Source organism: Loxodonta africana, chromosome 3 (genome assembly GCF_030014295.1).
Source record: "Loxodonta africana isolate mLoxAfr1 chromosome 3, mLoxAfr1.hap2, whole genome shotgun sequence".
Lineage (NCBI taxonomy): Eukaryota > Metazoa > Chordata > Mammalia > Proboscidea > Elephantidae > Loxodonta > Loxodonta africana.
In genome coordinates this window covers 59070706-59085922 of record NC_087344.1, presented here as the reverse complement: position 1 = coordinate 59085922, position 15217 = coordinate 59070706, and the positions used below count along the sequence as shown (strand labels likewise).

At 45.7% G+C, this 15217-nt stretch overlaps 1 protein-coding gene across 2 annotated transcripts in view; it reads left to right on the top strand.

The window, feature by feature from the left end:
• Positions 1 to 843: 843 nt before the first annotated feature.
• The window catches only part of CNR2 (cannabinoid receptor 2), a 33495-nt gene continuing 19121 nt past the window's right edge, over positions 844 to 15217 (top strand). The window contains exon 1 of one of the 2 annotated variants that reach the window (XM_064281462.1): positions 844 to 1774. The gene's annotated coding sequence lies outside the window, so the exon portion shown is untranslated. The remainder of the gene's footprint in view (positions 1775 to 15217) is intronic. The other variant, XM_023554357.2, reaches the window with a different exon arrangement.

Sequence of the window (15217 nt, the reverse complement as noted above, 5' to 3'; positions counted from 1 at the left end):
TGGGATGTGGAGGGCAGCTAGTGAGAAGCGCTGATGAGATAATCATAGACTATGAGCTAGGAGGGCAGGAAGTTATCATATTCATCTTTGCATCCCTAGTAGATTCTAATTAAATATTTTATATGACAATATATGTGAAAACACTTTGAACCATATCACGTATATTATACCTGAGTACCACAATACCTCAGGGAGCTCGTGGTCTAGTAAACATGGTGTTTTTTTTGACCCACATAACATTTCTTAACATTTTGACTTTGTGGTCAACATTCTGCGATGGGAAGCTATCACATGAAAGCCAGGATTTCTAGTATCTCTAGAAAAATGTGATACATTTTCCCTGTGTTTGGAATATCTGGCTACTGGATTTGAACTCCCAAGTGGTGAAGATTGGCTGGAGCTAATAGGTGCCTAGAGAAGGACATCATGCCTGGTAAAGTAGAGGGTCAATGAAAAAGACAAAGATCCTCAACGACACGGACTGACACAGTGGCTGCAACAATGGGCTCAAACATAGCAAATGATTGTGAGGACAACACAGGACTGGGCAGTGTTTCATTCTGTTGTACATAGGATCACTATAAGTCGGAACCAACTCAACAGCACCTAACAACAACAACAACAGGAGGTGCCTGCTAATAGGCCACGTGCTCCCCTATTCCCCACAGTCTCCACCACTCCCTATTGCCCCATTCCAGTACCTTTCATTCACTTATGTTATCTAACTGCTAAACGGGGAAAAGATTGAAATTGTCAAGGATTTCATTTTACTTGGATCCACAATCAACACCCATAGAAGCAGCAGTCAAGAAATCAAAAGATGCATTGCATTGGACAAATCTGCTGCAAAGGACCTCTTTAAAGTGTTGAAAAGCAAATATGCCACCTTGAAGACTAAGGTGCACTTGACCCAAGTCACAGTGTTTTCAATCGCCTCCTATACATGTGAGAGCTGGATGATGAATAAAGAAGACCAAAGAAGAATTGACACCTTTGAACTGTGGTGTTGGAGAAGAATAATGAATATACCATGGACTGCCAAAAAAAGGAACAAATCTGTCTCGGAAGAAGTACAACCAGAATGCTCTTTAGAAGCAGACGGTGAGATTACGTCTCACATACTTTGGACTTGTCAGGAGGGATCAGTTCCCGGAGAAGGACATCATGCTTGGTAACGTAGAGGTTCAGGGAAGAAGAGGAAGACCTTCAACGAGATAGACTGACACAGTGGCTACGACAATGGACCCAAGCATAACAATTGTGAGGATGGTGCAGGACCAGGCAGTGTTTTGTTCTGCAGCACATAGGGTTGTTATGAGTTGGAACTCACTCGACGACAACAACAACAACAACAACACGTAAGGTAGGTCTATTATTTCTGTTTTACAGATGACAAAACTAAGGTTTAGGAAGTTTAAGTGAATTGCTCAAGGTCATACAGCTAAACTGGATTAGAACTCAAGTCCCTGAACACCAGGGCCTATGCCCATGCCCCACCCTGACCAGAGCTCATCATGAGAAACAGCTCAACTGCAAGGGCACGAAAGCTGTGGTATTGGGGACCAGAGGGGAAGTGGGGACAGAGGCGGAAGGCCAGATCTCCTCATGCTCACTCATCTGTGAGACAGAGCAAGAGCAAGGGAAAGCAGGCTTGAGGGCAGGCAGCTCAACAGGAACTCTGACAGAGACCCAGCGCCAGGTCTTGGGAGCGGACACGTAACAGCCAGGATCCCACAACACCAGGCAGGGGTCAGGAGCCCAGCCGCAGGCAACAGTGAGTAACTTTTTAAATTTTCTTTGCCTTTTTCCTCATTCCAAAAAGCCTATGGTCTTCTTACCTTACCCCTTCCCTCCAGGGATGTAATAAGCTGGCTTCTGTCTGGGGCAGGGGGTGGGTGTTATATCAGGACTCCTGAGGTTTTTGAAGATGGGTCACAGGAATGCTGAGGACTTGTGGGGTTCGCTCTGGACTTCTGGGGTTCTTTTCTTCAGATGGGACCAAAAATCAGCACTTGGTTTTCATTCCCACAAAGGTCAGAACAGAAGGTAATCATAGCAAACACGCATATAGACTCGAAGTCCCTGGGTGATGCAAGCAGTTAATGTGCTCAGCTGCTAACCCAAAGGTGGGAGGTTCGAGTCCACCCAGAGTTGCCTTGAAAGAAAGGCCTGGTGATCTACCTGATGAATAATCAGCCGTTGAAAACTCGATGGCCCCTGGATGCTCTGTTAACTCAGAACTAAAACCATTCCCAAAGCCCACTTTTCAGACAAAGATTAGACTGGACTATAAATCATAAACTAAGAGTGCGCTCCTCAGTTCAAGCAGATAAACAAAAAAGCAAACCAAACTCATTGTCCTCAAGTCGATTCCAACTCAGCATGAGACCAAATGGGCAGCTCCTGTCTCGAGGCAGGATGAGTAGCCAGGAAGGGACAAGAGCTGGTTGAAAGGACACAAGAAACCTGGGCTGGAAAGGGGGAGTGTGCTGTCTCATTATAGGAACTGCAACTAAAGTCACATGACAATATGTATACAAATTTTTGTATAAGAAATTAACTTGAGCTGTAAACTTTTACTTAAAACACAATTAAAAAAAAAAACCCTATGGAGCCCATACAGGTCTATGCTGATACACATGGGTCACCATGGCAAGTGGCAAGGGTAGTGATATAGCCTTACTATGGGTTGGAAACCCTGATGGTGTAGGAAACCCTGGTAACATAGTGGCTAAGAGCTACAGGGGCTAACCAAAGGGCTGGCTGTTCATATCCACCAGGTGTTCCTTGGAAACCCTATGTGGCAGTTCTACTCTGTCCTATAGGGTTACTATGAGTTGGAATCCACTTGATGGCAATAGGTTTGGTTTTATGGGTCAGCACTGCTCTATGGGCCTTTTATGGTTTAATTTATTTAATCCCCACAGCAACTATTAAAAAAATCCATTGCCATCGAGTCAGTTCCAACTCATAGCAGCCCTATATACAGCATTATTATTATCCCCACTTTACCGATGGGAGGCTAAGTGACTTACCTGAAGTCATACAGGCATTAAGCGAGGGCACTGGGCTTGAACCAAGGCACCCTGGTTCCACGTCCCACCCTTTAACCAGCAACCTATACTGCCTTGGAGTCCCTGTGTGGCACAAGCAGTTAAGCACGTGACTACTAATTGAAAGACTGGTGGTTTGGGTCCACCCAGAGACACCATGGAAGAAATGCCTGGCTTCCAAAAGGTCATAGCATTGAAAACCCTATGGAGCACTTCAACTGTGCAACACACAGGATCATCATGAGTTGGAATCTGCTCAATAGCAACTGGTTTGGTTTGGTATACTGCCTTAAAAGTTGCAGGCTTAAATAGCAGGCGGTGGGCCAGGAAAGGACCCCAAAGTGCTAGAACCAAAGAGGCTTTAGAGATCAGCTGGTGAGTTCAGTGCCCTCATTTTTCAGATGGGGAGCCTCAGGCACAGAGAGAAATTTAGGTAGCTAGATAGTCCAGCACTAGACCCGAGGCCAGGTGTCAAATTCAGAGGAAGTTCCTCTCTGTTGAAGGGCAGTGTTAGGGAGCATTGTCCTGGAGGCAGAGCTCTATCCCACTAGCTCTATGGCTTCAGGAAAATCACTCCACTTCCCTCCGGCTCACTTCTTTTTCTGAGAAATGTGGACCCCGAGGACATCAGTCAGGGTTGATTAGATGGTGGTGACCACACTAAGACGGGTACTTCATGGGGCTCCATAGAAGGTAATTGTCAGGATTTTGATCTTCGCCTCATCTTGCTTCATCCACGTCCATTGCTGTGGACCAGAGATGAGAATAAGATGAAGCAGCAGGCTGTTTCTCACTAGAATGGGTGGCACGTAGACACTCTGAGGGCATGAAGTCCAGGATTGAGCCTTTAAGGGCAGAGGAGGGGATGGTGAGGAATGTGGGAAGGCCATAATGACCCTGCCCCCAGCTCTGTTATCACCTGTGGCTTACCTGGATGTGGCAGCCCCCTGACTGCCCTGGGCTCCAGCGTCTCCTTCCACCAGTGAAGCGTGTCTTTACACTTGGCCAACGTTCCTGGGATGGCAGGGAAGGCGGGCCAACTGGTAGCCAGGCTCAGGTTAGCAGAGCCCTCAAGCACCAGTCTCCTCTTCCCTCTGGTTGCACCAGTTAATCTACTGCATGCCCTCAGAGGTGCATAGACATTCTTTTATTATCGATATTCAGCAGGACTCGGAGCCCTCATCCTAGTGGGCTGTTTGGAAATTGAACCTTAGTGCATATTGAGCTTCTCTTGCCCCCACCCTCCACCTCCTAGCATCCTATTTAGACTCCCAGGGTCACAAGCAGAGCAGCAGGGTGAGGGAGGCCCCTGGCCTTCATGCCACCCTGGCTCCCCCTGTAATGGATGCCTATTGTCTGAATGGGCTTGATCCCTTAAGTCCAGCCTGTGTGCTTCCTGCTGTCCGGAAATCTTTGCCAAGACTTGAAACCACTGTGCCTTGGGTTCAACCTCTGGGGTGTGCCACCCGGCGATTTCCCCCAGAGGCCTTGCTATCTCCAGAGTGGGGCCCAGGTCCCCAACACTGAAGGGACCCATGAGCTCTGGGGTGATCTCTGCTCTCTCCTTGTGAGGATCTCAGAGGCACATTCTTCTCTCCCCACCCACCTGGGGCACCCAGTTTAAGCTTCCTGAGCTCAGGTTTTCACAAAGGACAGGAAGAATGGTTGTCTTCAAATAGCTTCTGCTTTCTACCCCCACCCCTGTAAAAAGTCCCTGAGCCAGGAGACACAATGGGGACTCTTTGAGGTGAGATGAGGCAGACAGTTGTCCTTATAGATAAAGACAACTAAGGCTCAGAGGCAATAGTGACTTGCTCAAGGTCACCTGGCTGGGAACGGTGGAGCTGGCCTTCAAGTCCAGGTCTGTGGGCCTCCAAAGCTTGTGCTGTCAATAAATGAGTCACATGGAAGACCCAAGTCTCCTTTGCCCTTAGTCAGGTGACCTCAGTTGAGTCACATCACCTTTCTGAAGCGCAGTTTCTTCAGCTCTTAAGATGAAGTCCTCATAGCATTGACAACCTGCCTTCAAGGTGTGTTTGTTTTGTTCTCAAACTAACATGTATTGAGCATTTACCTCACTTTTGGAGCCCTGGTGGCACCAGTCGTTAAGCATTCAGCTGCTAACAAAAAGGTTGGCAGCTGGAATCCACCAGCCACTCCTTGGAAACTCTGTTGAGCAGTTCTACTTTATCCTATGGGGTCAACTATGAGTCAGAATTGACTCAATGTCAACAGGTTTTTTTTTCAGAGCTCTGCAAGCACTGAGACATTACCAGACTTAATTTGCACCACAGCTTGTGAGGGAGATGCTCTTATTACCCACATTTGAGAGATGAGAAACTGAAGCTCACACGGGCTTAAGACCTTGCCCAAGGTCATGCAGCTGGTGGTTCTTGGCAAAGTCAAGACTCAAACCCAGGTCTGTTTGACTCTAGAATGATGCTAGATTATGGGGCGAATCGAGTAGGAGAACGAGTGTGGAAAGGGCTTTGCAAGCTCTGAGATGCAATGCTGGCTCAGGATCAGTCATCGCTGCATGGATGCATTCGTTGCCATCACTTGCAGGGTTGTGTTTCAGGCTCCTCAGCAGTGGACCGCTGGGAGCCTTTGCCGTGTGTCGGAAGGGAAGCATATAATACAAATGTCCCCCCTAAGTGGACATTGGTCTAACGATAACTTTGTGTTGCCCACTCTGTGCCAAACCCTGGGGCTTCAGCCATCGGCCCAGGCAGTTCCTGCTTCTGGAGAATCATCTCTGACAGTCACTGTGACCTTTCCTGCCTCTGCTTGGGCTGTTACCAGCATTATCTGGTTTCATCCTTACCACAGCCCTGTAAAGGCAGTTCTCTTTCTCTCCCCGTTATAAAGGAGGGGCTGGGGTCCAGGGAGAGTAACTGCCTGGCCAAGGCCAAAGGGCCAGAGGTCAAAGTCAGAGGCAGGCAGTCTGAACCCAGAGCCAGGGCTCTTAACCCACAACTATGTGCCAAGTTCAGGGCCAAAAGGAGTAACTCCACTAGCTCCTCTTCCAGGAGAGGACAGGAAAGGATAAAACCATTCTCTCTTTACTCCATCTCCTGGGGAGAAAAAGGGTCACCAGAGAATGGAGGTGCCCTGCCCCTACCACATCATCCAATACCCCAAGTGCCAAACAAAGTAAATGACAGACAAGGGCAGATCAATCCATAAATCAAAGCAGGAGGAGTCCCACAATGTCATTAGAGCCAGGCAGGGAGGGAAGGCTGCCAGGCATCTCATCCAAACAGGAGGCTGTTGCTGTGGCCTCGGGACAGAAGTGATTGCATGGGTTGGAGTCCTGTGACTTTTGCTTCTTCCCCTCCCCTCCCCCATTGCTCTAACCCCTAGGGGAGAGGCCCCTGATCTATTCACACAGTGAGTCAAAGGCAGCCTCTCCCTACCACAGCCCCCTTCCCACCACTGTTCTCTCGGTGCTCCTCTGTCTCCCTAGGGGTTGGGGCCACCCCAAAGTTCCTCTTTGAAAACCACAGCTGCGTTCACGGCGGTGCCTCTGCCAGAACTCAGCGAGTCCATTCTCTGTGTCTCTTTGCGGGTCTCTCCAGGTCTCAGGAGATCTGTGGAGCTGTGAGCAGGGGGTGGGAGTCTGCTGAGAATCAGGGAGGATGGAGGTGCTCATCAACCTTCTCTAGTCCTCTCTTGAGACCTCTCTTAATAATACCCACTTTATAGATGAGACCACTGAGGCTCGGAGGTGCCTGAAGATACGGCACGGAAATGGCAGAGACAGGATGCAAGCCTGTCTGTCTTTCTACTACTTTCCACCACCTTTTCCTGGAAGGGAAGAGGACAGGATCACAAAAGTGTTCCAGAAGGTTCCCATCATTAGAAGGCCATGGCACTTGTTTCTGTTTAAAAATAAATAAACAAATCAGTGCAAACAGTCATTATTTTAATATTTAAAAGGTACATTTCCCTCTTTAAACTGTTTGAGAGTTTTCCGGGATAAACAGAAGAATCGAAAATGGAAGTTAGTGGCAATCAAACAAACCATTGTCTCGTTATTCAAAACCAAGAAATTTATCATTTGGCCACTGGAATGGCTTTGGCTGATATATTGTTTTTTACATTGTTTTTATCCTTTAATCTTGCATTGTTTCATTTACACCCTTAACAAGCCAATGGTAAAAGACGGAAAGTATCAGGAACTCTGATACCAAAAATGCAAAGAAATAAGGAAAATGAAGATGGTAGCTCCTGCAAATTTACCTCAAGATTCATAATTTGCATTTATCTGATCAAATTTCTTATACGACATATCAGGGAAATTCCAGTACTTAAAATAGTGTCAAAGATTATAAAAAAGAGGAAATAGTATATACTCTTTCTTTTCATGTATTGAGCATAAAAGTGATTTACACCTGCGAGGCATTCGCAGAGAGGTGCTTGACAAAAGAAACCTGAGAACTTCTATTTTATCTCATCATTTAGCAAACATAAAATTCAAAAGAGATTGGGTTTCTAAGCACCAAATGCAAGAATTCCACCTCTCAGTTCATGGAAGAGTTTTTTGTCCTCTTGTTACATTTCAGTCATTTTAATGTGCATTTGGTTTCTGTCATGGATTGAATTGTGTCCCCAAAAAATAGGTGTCAACTTGGCTAGGCCATGATTCCCAGTATTGTGTGGTTATTCTCCATTTTGTGATCTGATGTAATTATCCTCCATTTTGTGATGTGTTGTAAATCCTAGCCTCTACATCTATGATTATACACCCATTTGGGAGTGAGTTGTCTGTTATGTTAATGAGGCAGGATTAGTATGGGATATATCTTGAGTCACCACTTTACTGGAGGGTGTGACTCAAGTTACCACCTTTACCCCAGTCTGACTGGTGGCCAGTCATCACCCTTACCACCCTTATTCAAGGTATGCCCTTACTTGAATCACATCTTTTATCTTACAAGAGAGAAAAAGAGAGAGAAGCAAGCAGAGATAAGGACCTCAGTACCACCAAGAAGAAGAGACAGGAGTGGAGTACATCCTTTGGACCTGGGGTCCCTGCACGGTGAACCTCCTAGAACCAGGAGACGCAGATCTTTTGGTGGATTCAAACTGCTGATCTTTTGGTTAGCAGCAATGAGTTGTATGGAACCCTAACAAGATTGTTCAGTTTTGCCATCCTGCTAGGCTTAAACTGAGCCATCCCAGAGTCAGAAAAGGGGAACCTTACTATCATAAAGAAGGAAGAGCCAGGAGCAGAACACATCTTCTGGACTCAGGGTCCCTGTGCTAAGAACCTCCTAGACCCGGGAGACAAAGAGAGCTATAACACCAAAGATGGTGAGAAGTGGCAGCAAGCATGGCAGAGTCCAGCATCAGAGAAATGGCAGCATCAGAACCAGGAAAGCAATGTGAAACTGTGCGGTGGGCTTCCCAGCTCAATGAATGAGACAGCTACAGTAGGTGTGCCAACCCATGGAGTGCCAGAGCTGAGCTTCTGCTTCAGACAGGAGGCTTACTGGTGGGGTGGGGTACCTCTGGGCACTTGTTGGCAGAGCTAAAAGAGCTTTGTAACACTTGCCCAAGAATAGCAGAGGCCAGGCCAATGGTTGAGGGCCGAGAGAGGACTGTTCTGAGCAGGCCGAGAGGAGCCTATCCTCAGGGAGCTGGGAAGAGGCCTCCCCTCAGGGGCCTGAAAGGAGCCCTGCATGTCTGGGAGGAGCTGTCCTGTACTGAAGAAGAGAGACTTTGCCTATATGCTTCCTGATCCCGATCCTAGTCGTTAACTGTTACTTCCCTAATATACCCCATAACTGCAAATATGATCTGTGAGTTCTGTGTGGCCATTGCAACGAATTATCAAACACAGCAGAGAAGTAGAGAGTGCCGTGGGAGGGACGGCTGGTGTCAGAATTGGTAAGACAGGTTGCAGGAGGGAGGTATGTTTGGCCTCCGCCTCATAGGAATCAGCCTCTGGCTGATGTTCATCTTGATTCTCTCCGCCCCCTTGTGAAGTCCGACGAGAAGGTCTGAAGAAAACGCACCATGCCAATTTTATGCTTATAAAGTGGAGAAAATTAAAATTTGTTTTTGCATATCATGGATATAATTTAAAATAAATATTAGTACAAATTTTAAATGACACACTTATTGGAAATAGTACATTGGTCTAAAAATCACTTCTTTTATCATGGACCTTGGAAAATTATGAAATGGTTCAAATCCCACTGGAGTTTGTAAAATTATGTATTACTGTGAAACAGTTTTCTGAGTCTGAAGAGACTGGAGACAATCTAGTCCAACCTCCTCATTCTATTTTGTTTAACTGTTTAAAATTTGAATATACTCCTTAAGTACCCTTGCAGAGAAAATGCACACAACAACAACAAACATAATAGCTAACATTTATTGGGTATTTACTGAGGACCAGCCAAGTACTGAGCTATGCATTTTCTATGCTCCACACACTCCATTTATACCAAAAGAATCAGTCAACATTCAACCATTTCAAGAGGTAATGTATGATCAGGAACCGATGGTACTGAAGGAAGAAGTCCAAGCTGCACTGAAGGCATTGGCGAAAAACAAGGCTCCAGGAATTGATGGAATATCAACTGAGATGTTTCAACAAACGGGAGCATAGCTGGAAGTTCTCACTCATCTATGCCAAGAGATCTGGAAGACAGCTACCTGGCCAACAGACTGGAAGAGATCCATATTTATGCCTATTGCCAAGAAAGGTGATCTGACCACATGTAGAAATTATTGAATAATATCGTTATTATAATACGCAAGCAAAATTTTGCTGAAGATCATTCAAAAGCGGCTGCAGCAGTATGTTGACAAAAAACTGCCAGAAATTCAGGTCAGGTTCAGAAGAGGACGTGGAACCGGGGATATCACTGCTGATGTCAGATGGATCCTGGCTGGAAGCAGAGAATACCAGAAGGATGTCTACCTGTGTTTTATTGACGATGCAAAGGCATTAACTGTGTGGATCATAACAAATTATGGATAACATTGTGAAGAATGGGAATTCCAGAACGCTTAACTGTGCTCATGAGGAATCTTTACATAGATCAAGAGGCAGTTGTTCCGACGGAACAAGGGGATACTGATTGGTTTAAAGTCAGGAAAGATGTGTGTCAGGGTCGTATCCTTTCACCATACTTATTCAATCTGTATGCTGAGCAAATAATCCGAGAAGCTGGACTATATGAAGAAGAATGAGGTATCAGGGCTGGAGGAAGACTCATTAACAACCTGCGTTATGCAGATGACACAACTTTGCTTGCTGAAAGTGAAGAGGACTTGGAGCACTTATGGATGAAGATCAAAGACCACGGCCTTTAGTGTGGATTATGCCTCCACAAAAAGAAAACAAAAATCCTCACAACTGGACCAATGAGCAACATCATGACAAAAGGACAAAAGTTTGAAGTTGTCAAGGATTTCATTTTACTTGTATCCACAATCAACACCCATGGAAGCAGCAGTCAAGAAATCAAAAGACTCATTGCTTTGGGTAAATCTGCTGCAAAGGACCTCTTTAAAGTGTTGAAGAGCAAAGATGTCACCTTGAAGACTAAGGTGCACCTGACCCAAGCCATGGTATTTTCAGTCGCATCATATGCATGCGAAAGCTGGACAACGACTAAGGAAGACCGAAGAAGAATTGACGCCTCTGAATTGTGGCGCTAACGAAAAATATTGAATATACCGCGGACTGCCAAAAGAACAAACAAATCTGTCTTTGAGGAAGTACAACAAGTGTGCTTCTTAGAAGAAAGGATGGCGAGACTGCATCTTACATAGTTTGGACGTGTTGTCAGGAGGGATTCCCTGGAGAAGGACATCATGCTTGGTAAAGTAGAGGGTCGGCAAAAAAGAGGAAGACCCTCAACGAGATGGATTGGCATAGTAGCTACAACAATGGGCTGAAGCATAACCATTGTGAGGATGGCACAGGACCGGGCAGTGTTTTATTCTGTTGTGCATGGGTTCTCTGCAAGTTGGAATCAGCTTGATGGAAACTAACAACAGCATTCTCCATTTAATCTTCACAACAGCTCTGTGTACAGGTACTTTTATTATCTCTATTTTAAAGATGAGTACAGTGAGGCTCAGGGAGGTGAGACGGTTTGCTCAATTTTAATAAGGGGCAGAATCAGAACTTACAACTGTAACTCTGGGCTGCCTCTTAAACCTCTGTCTACCTATTTTCTTTTTATTCTCAGTTGATCTTTACCTGCCAACCACCTCTCTTCACAGAAGGAGGAGATAGAAATCCAGGTCACCTTGCAGGTTAGCGGTACAGTTGGGCCTGGTGCCAAGTCCTGGGCCAGAGACGGTGACATGCTTTCCTCTTCAGGGTCTCAGGGGCTGAAAGCCAGTCGCACAAATACATACTAATTAATTATATAATAAAGGGGTAGATGGGGCATGCACGAGGGTCAGCTCCCCAGATGTGTGACCCATTCCTTGTCTCTTCTCCTCTGTCCATGGCCTGAGTGCCCACCGTTGTTAGGTGCCCAGTTGGCTCTGACATAGTGACCTTATTTATAACAGTGTGAAACATTGCCTAATTCTGCACCATCCTCACAATCATTGCTATGTTTGAGCCCGTTGTTGTACCCACTGTGTCAGTCCATCTCATTGGAGGTCTCCCTCTTTCCCACTGAGCTGTCCACCACAGGTGACCCTACTGGTATTAGAGATACCAGTGACATAGCTTCCAGTGTCATAGCAACACTCAAGCCACCACAGTACCACAAACCGTCAAACAGGTAGTGGTGAGTGCCCACAATCACATTTAGTTCGTCTATTAACCTCTATCCAGCTGTCCTTGAGATTCCTCCAGCAACTTTGCTGCCACTCAGATTTAGTACCCTAGTTTCCTCCACTATGAAATGGGAGTGATACCAGCCCCTTTCATTGGCAGTTTGTGTAGAGTGTATGAGTTAATATGTTTAAAGCATGTATAATGGTATCAGGCATACGTGATGCAGCATGTACTCATTTGGTGTTTGTTGAGATTATTGTTACCACGGTGTTTCAAGAACTGAGCTTCCAAGACTTTACATATCACCCCACCACCCACGCCTTCTGCTGGGGGAACTAGCCTGAATTGCCGCCTCAACCCTACCTATAAACCTATAAACCAGAGTCTCACTTAGGGCAGGGACCCCACCCTTTGGGATCTGGCCAAGCCAAGAACAGGCAGAGTAGCCTTGAGGGAAACCGCAGGTAATTCAGAACAGCCACTTTATGATTAACCCTTTCCTGCCCCACTGCTGTTTAGACATGCCTCCGTGATAAGTTTGTGTCATCATTCAAACAAACAAACAAACAAAAAAAATTAAACTAACCAGTTGCTGTGAATTTGATTCAGACTCATGGCAACCCCATGTGTGTCAGAGTAGAACTGTGCTCCATAGGGTTTTCAATGGCTGATTTTTCAAAAGTAGATTGCCAGGCCTTTCTTCCAAGGTACCTCTGGGTAGACTCAAACCTCTAACCTTTAGGTTAGTGATGGAGTGCATTAACTATTTTAACCATCCAGTGGCTCCATCATCACTCAAAGACCCCCTATACATCTGTATATTCAGTTAAAATGCCTTGTTTTCTATGAAGAATTTCTTTCCTCCAGAGAGGACTTCATGGGCAGAAGGGGTGATGAGCCACTTCCCACCTCCTATTGTGATTTCAACAGTGCTCCCCAAGCCCTTGCCTCCTCCTTCCCAGTGATTGATGACTAAGATTCCACTAAAGCCTCCCCAGGCTGCAAGAGACCTCTACTCTGTTGTCAGTCACTGACACCTTCATAGGGCAGCTTCAAATCATTTTTCACAGCAGGTTTTCTTTGAAAGAGGGATATACGTCTTTCACTCCTATTATAAAGATGAGTATAGAGGCTGGAGGATCCGAGTGACAACAGAATCACAGGGAGCATCCTGTAGGAGCAAAATTAAGACACATGTCTTCAGACAGCCTAGTGTCAAGGTGCCCATCTTGAGGCCCTGAATCCTGGGGCCTGGTGAGGCAGAAAGCAGGGAGCCTGTCTCACAGAAAGGACAGAGGTCTCCAGGAGGAAGCCAAAGGAGCCAGCTCAGTGACCGGGAGGCAGGATGGTGTGATGGTGTTATGGACTGAATTGTGCTCCCCCCCCAAAATACGTGTTGGAATCCTAACCCTTATACCTGTGGATGTAATCCCATTTGGAAATAGGGTTTCCTTTGTGGCATTAATGAGACTATTATCAGCGCAGGATGTGCCTTAAAACTAACCAGTTTTAAGATATAAAAAGAGCAGATTAGGCACAGAGACAAATAAGCACGAAAGGAGGAAACCTAGATGCCCTGTGGAAATTGCCAAAGAACTGAGGAACACCGGGTTTACAGAAGCTGAGACAAGGATTTCCCCTAAAGCTTACAGAGAGAGAGACTTCCCCTAGAGCCACTTCTCTGAATTCAGACTTCTAGCCCCCTAAACTGTGAGAAAATAAATTTCCATGTTAAAGCCACCCACTTGTGACATTTCTGTTATAGCAGCACAGAAAACTAAGACAGATGGCTATGGGCCTGGGCCTGGCTCCAGTCGAGCTCTGCTTTTCGTGTGACCAGAAAAGTCACTTCATCTCTCTGTGCCTTGGTCTACTCGACTTTAAAACAGAGATCATGATAATAGAACCTCTCTCCCTGAATCACTGTGAGGACGAATTGAGTTTACACATGTCAAGTTTACACAGTGCTTACTATTAAGGTAAACAGCTATTACTATTAAGGTACGATTCCAGCTCGATTCTGTTCCCGCCTGAGCATTGATGTCAGAGCAAGTTTGGTTCTGAAAGGCCATCCCTAAGTTCCCACGTCACAGGCCCTCGGAGGGGAACTTTTGGAACGTTAAACCAGGCATGCTTTTCTCCTTCCTTGTATATGTTCTATCAGGGATCTTCTCAAATGGATCAGTTTTGTGCTTCGAATATCTTGAAGAAGGTAACCTTTCTCGAGGTTTTCACAGTGTTAGAGAAAATTCCTTGAACCGAATTCATTCAACAAATATTTTTTGAGCACCTACTGTTTTTCAGGTAGTGTTCTAGGTACTTGAGATACGACAGTAAACAAATCAATTGAGCCCTGCCCTCATGGAGCTTCCATTCTAGTGCCCTAGCAGTTCATGGTGCTACTGCAGACTCTGATTAGAAAAAGTGGTCCATGAAGGAAAGAATCAAAAGGAGAAATCAGGGGAGGGATCGTGACCAGAGGTGTGAGAAAGAGTGCCCAGGTCCCTCCATCTAGGCCGCCTGCCTTCTGATAGCAGGGACTGGCACTAGGTGCAGCACAGTGCTCACAGTCACAGCCTCCGGAGTCAGGCAGGCTGGGTTCCTATTCAGGCGCTGCCACTTACAAGCTGTGTAACCTCAGGCAAATCTATTCTCACCAAGCTTAGGGTTTCTAATCTATAAAACCACATCACAAACCCCAGTGCTGTTGAGTTGATTCCGACTCATAGTGAGCCTGTAGAACAGACCAGAGCTGCCCCACAGGGTTTCCAAGCCTGTAATCTTTCCAGAAGCAGGCTGCCGTATCCTCCTTCTGCAGAGCAGCTGGTGGGTTTGAACGCTGACCTTTTGGTTAGCAGCTGAGTGCTTAACCACTGCACCACCAAGGCTTCTTTCTTCATCTATAAAATAGGGAAAATAAGACAACCTACCTCCAAAGGCAGTTGGAGGGTAAATGAGACAATGCATGTAAAAAGCCACTTGTAATGCCTGCCACATAAGGTCACTTTGTACTCTTTCCAACACCTACTGCCTGACCTATGGACTTGCCAGTCCCCACAAAAGTGTGACCCAATTCCTTAAAGTAAATCTCTCTCCATATATATGTATATATTATATATACTGTATATATTATACACATACTTGCATCAAGTCAATTCCAACTCATAGGGACCTCACAGGACAGGGTAGAACTGCCCCATAGAGTTTCCAAGGAGCACCTGATGGATTCAAACTGCTGACCTTCTGGTTAGCAGCCGTAGCTCTTAACCACTACACCAACAAAGTTTCCTATTATACACATAATATATACACTGTATATAATATATATTATATACAATATGTTATATTTAAGAGGGATTTACATATACATATATTAACTTACATATATTTGAGACTGGGCAGTGTT